Below are 8,178 nucleotides of genomic sequence, written 5' to 3'. Positions count from 1 at the left end.
AGCTACTGGAAGTTTGGGAAGCACTGTGTTGGAAGGATGAGTCCACAAAAGTATAATATGTACAACTGCTTCACACCCCTTTGTAAGTATTAACATTGCATCTTATCATCTAGTTACTAACATACGACTGTTTTTCCTTTTTCAATATAATGTAACAGAATATCCAAGTACTGTACATTTTTGGCATGGTCTATTGGGAACATCCTGGTGCAGGACCGGGCTTGAAGCCAGTTTAAAAGTTCGGGGGGGCGGGGGAAGGGATGGACCAAAAGTAATGGAGCTGTTTAAGGGGACAGATAATAATAATAATAATAATAATAATAATAATAATAATAATAATAATAATAATAATAATAATTGTACCCTGTCCATCTGGCTGGGTTTTCCCAGCCACTCTGGGCGGCTTCCAACAAAGATTAAAAACACATCAAAATCTGGCAGGTCCTTTTAAAGGCAAAACTGTGAAATGCTTATAATTAACTCTTATTTTTGGAGTTGTCCTGCAACTTAGGCACATTCAAACATTTTCACTAAGCAACTTCAACAATTCTTAATTATCTTGCCAACAATTAACACAAAAAGGTTGTTAAAAAATCAGGAATAACCCTATATCTTCAATGCCTTGTTTGTCCCTAGTCTCATCAACCAACAACACAAGTACTTTAAACCATTTGCTCCAGAAAAAAATCTACAACTGTTTGAGTCATGCTGTGGATTTCATTTTGGATTTCAGGGCTAGTATATTTAGCACCTGCAGGAATAGTCTTCACAATTTGTTGCAATTTTAAAAATATTTTCTCATAGAAAATTCAGCTAACCACCTGCATCTACTCCTAATTGTTCACACCCTGAATCGCCCCTGAAAGACAACTGATTGACCACTACAAACTGATTTACTCCAGCAATACATTTGACATAGTATCTGTTATTTTCCACCACTTGGCTACACATTTTTTCCTCTGAATAGTTTCTCCTGTTGATCCTCGCTTTTCTTGCTCCTGAAAATTATCCATTGCACTTTTATGGGCAATTTACTATGTGTGCCTGGAAAACATTTGCCTGCTTCCCTTCAGAGTCGCCTGCATTTACAAATGCTGAGTCAGAGTTTGCAACAGGATTTTTTTCTCTAATGAAGAAGTAACATCTCTACTATGGTAACTGAGTACTCCAGCCACTCCTCTAAGATTTAAGACAGGAACACTGGAACTTCCATGTATGGCCAAACATTGTAGACCCCTGGGTATGATGAAATTTGGGGCTGTGCAGGTTTAGAGTTACCTAAATCTGTTGGTGCAAGTTAGTTGAATTTCTTGCTGACTTCTCAGTGGTACATTCTCCTTACAAAACAGCAGTCTACTGATAGTAGACAAAGGGTTAGATCCAATGTTCTCTTCATATGGGAAGGATGGTGCCACCACCTTGCCTTGCACAGAAGAGTTGCTGTTCTGGATTTACTTCCAGCAAACAAACTTATGATGAATGTTTGCTTTGAAGTAATAATGGTGGTGATGAATTGCGGACCTGCATTTCCTCCAGCCAGGGGAAAATATAGCTTCACATCCTTTGCACCCCCACCTGACAAGACATAAAAAATACACCCCCATGGCCAATAGTTCCTCAGCCCAGCAAGCAGAAACTCCCAGAATCCCACCTCCTTGAAGAATAATAGCTCTTGAATGGATATCATAGTCATATAGCAGGTGTTTGTTTGCCAACTCATTCATCAGGCAGGGAAATTCTGCCTACCTTCCAAGTCCCTCAACAGTGATTTTAGATACTTAAAAACAAATTGACCTGGCTTGTCAAAATTCCTTCCATTTTAAGTTCTGCCTCCTGGCCCTTCTCACGTGATGTTTTCATACTAGGCCGATTCTATTGCCAACCCACCCCAAAAATAGCATTTGTGCCCTTGAGAAGTAAAACAAAGGATTTCCTGTTTGTTTTTAATCTTTCTGTAACAAATTTAATTATTTGTTTGAAAAAAGGACATTTGGGGGGTCACCCCCCGCCCCCAGCTACAGGCCTATGCAGGACCCAATGAGTATTTTGCTGGGCTCATCACAAATTCACAATCTGGGCCTCACCTCATTCCACACGAACACATGTTAAGAAATGAAGGAATGTGCATGTTTTATTTCTGAAATGGCATGGCCAGTCCTCTCTCCAACTTTAAAGGCCAAAGCAGAGCACTTCTAGTGCTCAATGGATTTCAGTGTGAGAAAGAATAGCCCAAGCTTAGGCATGTTTACTTGAGCTTAATGAGGCTCATCCCAGGTAAGTGTGCAGAGAAGATGGGAGTCAGAAACATAAATGTAAGTCTTTAATTGAAATCAGTGTGCTTTCTGATCCTATGCAGAGTTAGGTGTGTGCCACGGGGGTGAGGTGGGAGATGATTTTTTTGTTATATAAAGATGGGATCCAGTTTCTGCAGGTTAGGTGGGCTAAACACTAAGACTCTCTAGGCAATTGGGCTTCTCTTGACTAGGGCAGCAGCTAAATTTATACCTCATCTCTGCCAATATAACGACTACCACGTATCTCTTTACTTCTGCTCTCTGCTGCATAGGGGACTTGCTTTCCCAAACAACTCTGGCTTTTATTTTTAAATGGGGGAAACAGACACAATTTGCTTTTTGTCCCATCAGCCCTGGGTGCAATCTGCAATCTGTTTTGCATATTAAGGAGCAGAGTATAAGGAAGCGAGTTTCAAAAGTGGAAATAGCTTCTCTCACTGTGAGAAGAGGGATATCTGTGAGCCACCTAAAATTCCGTCAGGGAAAAAGGCAGAGTATAAATAAAAATATAATAATAATACAAAAGAAAGAAGCATGCAAAAAATGTGGAATGCCGCATGGTCCTAAACCGTTGAGCATGGGGGGGGGGAGCTGTTTTAACTGTGGGAATAATTTTGCAATGTGTTACCAAGCCAGAGAAAGAAAGAAAGTAAAACCAGGTGCACACTGTTGAAGGTATTTCAGATGAGTTTTATGTTAATGTAGCAAAAGCAAGAAAGACTAGTGAAAGCGACTGGATTCTCTCTATGCAGGTGAATGAGATATCCATCTCATTTAAACTAAACACTGGTGCTCATGTGAATATTTTATCTGGAAAGGATTATCAAGGTCTGTCAAGGCCAAAACCGAAACCAGCAAATAACAAGTTACTGGTTATTGTAGAACAAACATTGAGGTGTTCTACCAGAAAGATAAAATCTCCAGAACGACTTATAGAGAGATGTGCTAAAATGTAGAGTGTAAAATGTATAGTGTAATTCATTAGTCAAGATCACTTAAGTTCCATAGTAGATACATCTGTGTCTATGCAATTCATGCAGCAGAATCAACATATATGTCTATAGTAATAATCTTGTGGGTTTTTTAAAAAAATCATTTCATTTTTTGTTCACATTTTATAACTTATTCAAGGTTAAAGGCTTGGCAATCTGAGGACTTACCTCTGGAGTCACAGGACCCTGGGCCGTTCCTTAGGCCTTGTGTTTCAGTTCCAGCAGAAGGTCTTGGAGACTACTCTGAATAAAGCTTGTTTTATAAAAACTACTCCTAATTCTTTATATCTGCCGTTGACCCAGAAACATTACACAGGTGATGAGCCAAGGACCCTGAATTAGAAGGGAAAGGGCATATGCAGGAGGGGACGGGAAGGTGGGCTGGTTCCAGAAGCCCTGCTACCCAAAAAACCTGTGGGACCAGTTAATTCCCTGGGTCTTGTTTCCCCAGTGCAAAAATATTTCAGCCTCCCAGGATGCTGTGTAAAGCAACTGAACTTAAGGCAGAAACCCTTGAACAAAAAGAGACTGCACCTTGAAACTGCTGCAGATTCAGTGCCACCACTTGTGAACTGAATCAACACAATGTTTTGTTTTTAAATTGTACTAGCTGTTCATTGACACCAATGCCAAAAAGAAGTCTGTTATCAAGAGGAACTGTTGCTTTGCATGTGTGAATAGCCACTGTCAATAACGTGATTCTCAACATTTCAAATACTTCCTTCTTCCTGTCAACAACACCCACATCATATATATATGAGGCAGAGCTTATGCCATAATAAATGCAATAGGCATCCTAACCACTTAACTGGGAATAAGTCCCATTGAATGCAATAAGACTAACTTCTGAGTAGGCATGGTTAGGACCACACTTTTTAGTTGCCACAAGACCCGTTTGGGGCTGCAATCGCTTATCATGGCTACACCTCTGGAAGATGAGTAATGATAATATTCACTAAAGATGTTCTGAGCTCTCAAATGGAAGAGTGGGATGCAAGCCGAATCAATAAATCATAATCGTCTGGGTGTGGGAGTTGTCACATTTAATCTGTTTTGATGTTTATATTACATGTTTTTAATGAATAACTACTGTGGAACAGGGTTACTAATGTAAACACAATAAAACGGTGGTTGGCAATAATAATAACCTTATGCCTGAGTAAATGTGTTGTGCAGCCTTATCTGAGAGTAAGCCCTATGCAATAGGACTTACCCTTCTGAGCAGACACAGTTAGGCCGGCACCTTTAAAATGTCACACCACTTGTTGTTTTCAGCTGCAAGAACGTAATGCGGCCACGCCTCTGGAAGGTAATAATAACAATATCCTTATGCCTGAATAAATGTGTTCGGCATCCTACCCCATTAACCCGGGAGTAAGCCCCGCTGAAATGCAGTAAGACTTACTCCTGAGTATGTATGCTTAAAGGTAAAGGTACCCCTGCCCGTAAGGGCCAGTCGTGACCGACTCTGGGGTTGCGTGCTCATCTCGCTTAAGAGGCCGGGAGCCAGCGCTATCCGAAGACACTTCCGGGTCACGTGGCCAGCGTGACGAAGCTGCACTGGCGAGTCAGCACCAGCACAGCACACGGAAACGCCGTTTACCTTCCCGCTATGAAGCGGTACCTATTTATCTACTTGCACTTAGGGGTGCTTTCGAACTGCTAGGTGGGCAGGAGTGCTAGGTGGGCTAGGTGCTAGGTGTATGCTTAGGACCGCGCTTTTAACTTGACACAAGACTCGCTGTTCTTTGCCTCAAGAGATAAGCATGGCCACACCTCCGGAAGATGAATACCTAATTAAAATAAAATAAAAAATACTTGTTACTAATGAATAATGCAGCACTAATACTACTAATAAACAAGACTACGTACTAGGGCTAATAAATAATGCAGCGCTGCTCGGCCCCTCCCCCCGCATTCCTCCTCTCGGTCCCGCCCCCGAGCCTGTCATTCCCCGCCCAAGCCCCTCCCCCTCGGCTCCCGGCTGAGGAGCCGCCGCCACCGCCGCTCCTGCTGTTGGCGTTTCCGGACTGCCGCCGCCTCCAACCGCCTGCTGCTGCCGCCACCGCCGTCGACGACGCTCCCCGAGCGAAGCGTAGCCCGGCCGGGGCGGGGGAAGGGGCTGCTGCTCGCGGCCGGCTCTCGTCGCTCGGCCTGGGGGAGGCTTGTCAGCCGCGGCGGGCAGGTGAGCGGACCGAGCGGGGAGCCTCCGCCTTCCTCCGGGCCCGGAGCTGCCTCACGGAGGCCGGGCGGGAGGGCGCCGTCGTCGTGAGGGAATGAGGGGAGGCCGGGGTGCGGTGGGGGGGGGATGAGAGGCGCACGAACCACGCTGCCCCCTGTGAGGGGGAAAAAGGGGAGACGCGCGGCAAAAAGGCCCCGTGTTTGTCGGGGGGGGCGGGTGTTTCCCTCTTCGAGGGGGGGGCAGCGGCTGAGGAGAGGGGGCTGCAGCAGCAGGAGGAGGAAGCGAATGGGGAGGTGGGGGAAACCTTTAGGCAGTCCCTGGGAGGGGGCGCTGTGGGAGCCTAGACCCCCACACCTTTCTCTCTCTCCCCCTCGCTTTGGGGGGCTTCAGAGACAGGAGAAAGCTCTGCATTCTGTGCGGGGGGGGCAAGGGGGTGTCGACGAGTTTCTGGAGCGACCCTCCCACCCCCGCGGTCTCCCGTCCCTTTTCCTCTTATTTATTTATTTTAAGGTGGGCTAATTCCGAGCGGGACTGCGCCTGCGCGAATTCCAATGCATCTTCCTGTGCAGAATAAGTGACCCAGCCCTGCGAAGAAGGCTCCTCTCCGGGCAGCAGCTCTCTCTAGGAGGGAGAAAAGCCAGTGCGTGTGAGGGCAGGCCGGCAGGCTGGATACTAGTGTGCCAGGCCCTCGGAGAGAGAGGGAGGGGGGGAGGCCTGCTCTAATCTCTCTCTCGCTCCCTGGAGCCAGCCTCCCAGAGCAAAACATGACACCGTCACACAGGCCAAGAAAAGGGCCCCGGGATTCCTGGCTTGGGTGAGGACACCCTCTTCTCTGCCTTACAAGCGCTCTCCCTCTATTTCTCCCTGGTGCTTGTGATCATTTTTCGAAAACTAGGAACTGTAAATGTTAGCCTGCAAACCCCTTTTTGTCCAACGTTGGCAGGAGCCTCCTCACCCCCGCCCCCTGCGCTTTTAAAGTTGACATGCATTGCAAAGTGTTGTCTAATCCCTTGGTCTTCAGCTGGTTGGCAGGGTTGCAGCCTGACCCTTGCTGCATTGCCACATTACAGATGGTAAAATAAACAAACTCCCCAATGCATGTTTAGCCTAAAGGAGGGTTTGGGGTCTTAAAAGGTTGGGAAGACTGAACCTATGTTGGTAGTTTTGGACCTACTTCTGAATCTGTGGGTTTTAGCAATTCTAGGGTGATCTTATTTAGGTGTGATGTAGGGATATCTCTTTAATTGGTTGGTGTGGGGATGATGCTGATTGTAATACTGCTGGGTGGTTTTGGCTTATTCTAAAGCTGGGGACATCCCTGAAGGTTTTGTTTGTTGTAGCATTTTATCAATGCCTGGTAAACTGTCTTCAGCTGTGATTTCCTCACTAACATTGGTGAATGATTTGTTGTTTGAGGTACAAGGGTGAAGTATATGTTTTATTAGAATGGTAAAACTTCTTTTACCTAATCACAAAAATATGAACCAATAAAGCTGCTTTGTTGACATTAAAGTTTTTAAAAGTTCTCTTTAGAGAGAGAACCATATTAGTAACAGCTTTTTAGAATGTGATTGAATTTTCATTAATTTCCTTCAAGTATACCAATAAGCGAGATGTAGTTCAGACTACTTTTAGCAAAATTTGTGTTCTTGAACATTAAGCCCCTTAACATAGTAATTCTTGCCATTAAACTGGAAGGCTATCACTGTAGAGTTCTGAATGGTATACTCCATAGTTGTAAAATATGTAATCTCACTTTGTTCTTTATTGAATAAAAGTACTGAAATGCACATGACATCAGATTCTGCAGCTTGCAAACCTAACATATTACTGAGTACTCCCCCTCCCTCACTTGTGAGGGGCTTTAATTTCTTTCTTTGTGTTAATGCATTTTCAATTTTAAAAATTGTCTATAATACAAACTTCTATAGAGTCATGGTTGTGAATTTGCTTCCCCATATCATTTTTGTAGTGCTTCTAAAGTCATTGGTTTCTGATAACATACTAAGTATTCTGCTTTTCCAGATGGATAGTCTCCACACTGTATCTTACAATAACCAAAGTGTTATGCAAATGAATAATGCTAATTTAAAGAAGTGTGGAAACAGATTGTAAATATATACTTGTTTGGCAGATAAGGAATGCTCTTAGAACAGTTTTAAGAAATGAATGGTAGCAGTTCAACAGATTATAATGGCAGTAGAGCAAGTGGCTGTTGAGTTTAGCTCTAAGGAATTAGTATTTTTGTCTATAATGGGATCTGGTTCTTACATTAGCTTCTAAATGAGGCATTGTATGTTTATAGTTGCAGACTAGGCACTTGGAAGCAAGTCTCATAAGTCTTGAGGCATACTTTTGAGTAAATGAGCATAGGGATAGGTTTCACATGGGACTATTTTTCCTTGCTCTTCCCCCTCACAACTGAGAGGGAAAGGGAAGCAAAACAGACCAATGGCATTGCTTTTCTTTTCTTCAAGAACCCCCCCATGCAGTTATTTGAAGGTAATGAGCATTGAACATTGGAGGAAGTTTTTGTACTGAAGGAGCTCAAGTACTTTTATATGTGGTAATAATTGGGCATCTAGTCCAAGAAAATCTTTGTACAGTTGGTAAAAATTTAAAGTTGTACCATATGCTTGTAATGAGAGAAACCCCTGTCTTCTGTAATGGGGTGATTTTATGATAGTTGGATCTTGATTCTAGATTCTAA

General features: G+C 43.8%; 1 protein-coding gene and 1 long non-coding RNA gene across 2 annotated transcripts in view; one reads left to right on the top strand and one right to left on the bottom strand.

The window, feature by feature from the left end:
• Positions 1-1,452: 1,452 nt before the first annotated feature.
• On the bottom strand, positions 1,453-4,708 carry LOC310712283. Its single transcript, XR_014528840.1, has 3 exons — positions 4,692-4,708; positions 4,500-4,588; positions 1,453-1,575 (listed from the first exon to the last, which is right to left on the bottom strand). It is a non-coding gene; the product is annotated as an uncharacterized lncRNA (long non-coding RNA).
• A 532-nt stretch (positions 4,709-5,240) lies between these two features.
• Positions 5,241-8,178, top strand: part of GARRE1 (granule associated Rac and RHOG effector 1) — a 61,743-nt gene continuing 58,805 nt past the window's right edge. Inside the window, exon 1 of the mRNA XM_083515175.1 lies at positions 5,241-5,471. The gene's annotated coding sequence lies outside the window, so the exon portion shown is untranslated. The remainder of the gene's footprint in view (positions 5,472-8,178) is intronic.

The sequence above is a fragment of the Podarcis liolepis genome (genome assembly GCF_965112155.1).
Source record: "Podarcis liolepis genome assembly, chromosome: 7".
In the NCBI taxonomy this organism is placed as follows: Eukaryota; Metazoa; Chordata; class Lepidosauria; order Squamata; family Lacertidae; genus Podarcis; species Podarcis liolepis.
This window is presented reverse-complemented; position numbering and strand designations above follow the sequence as displayed.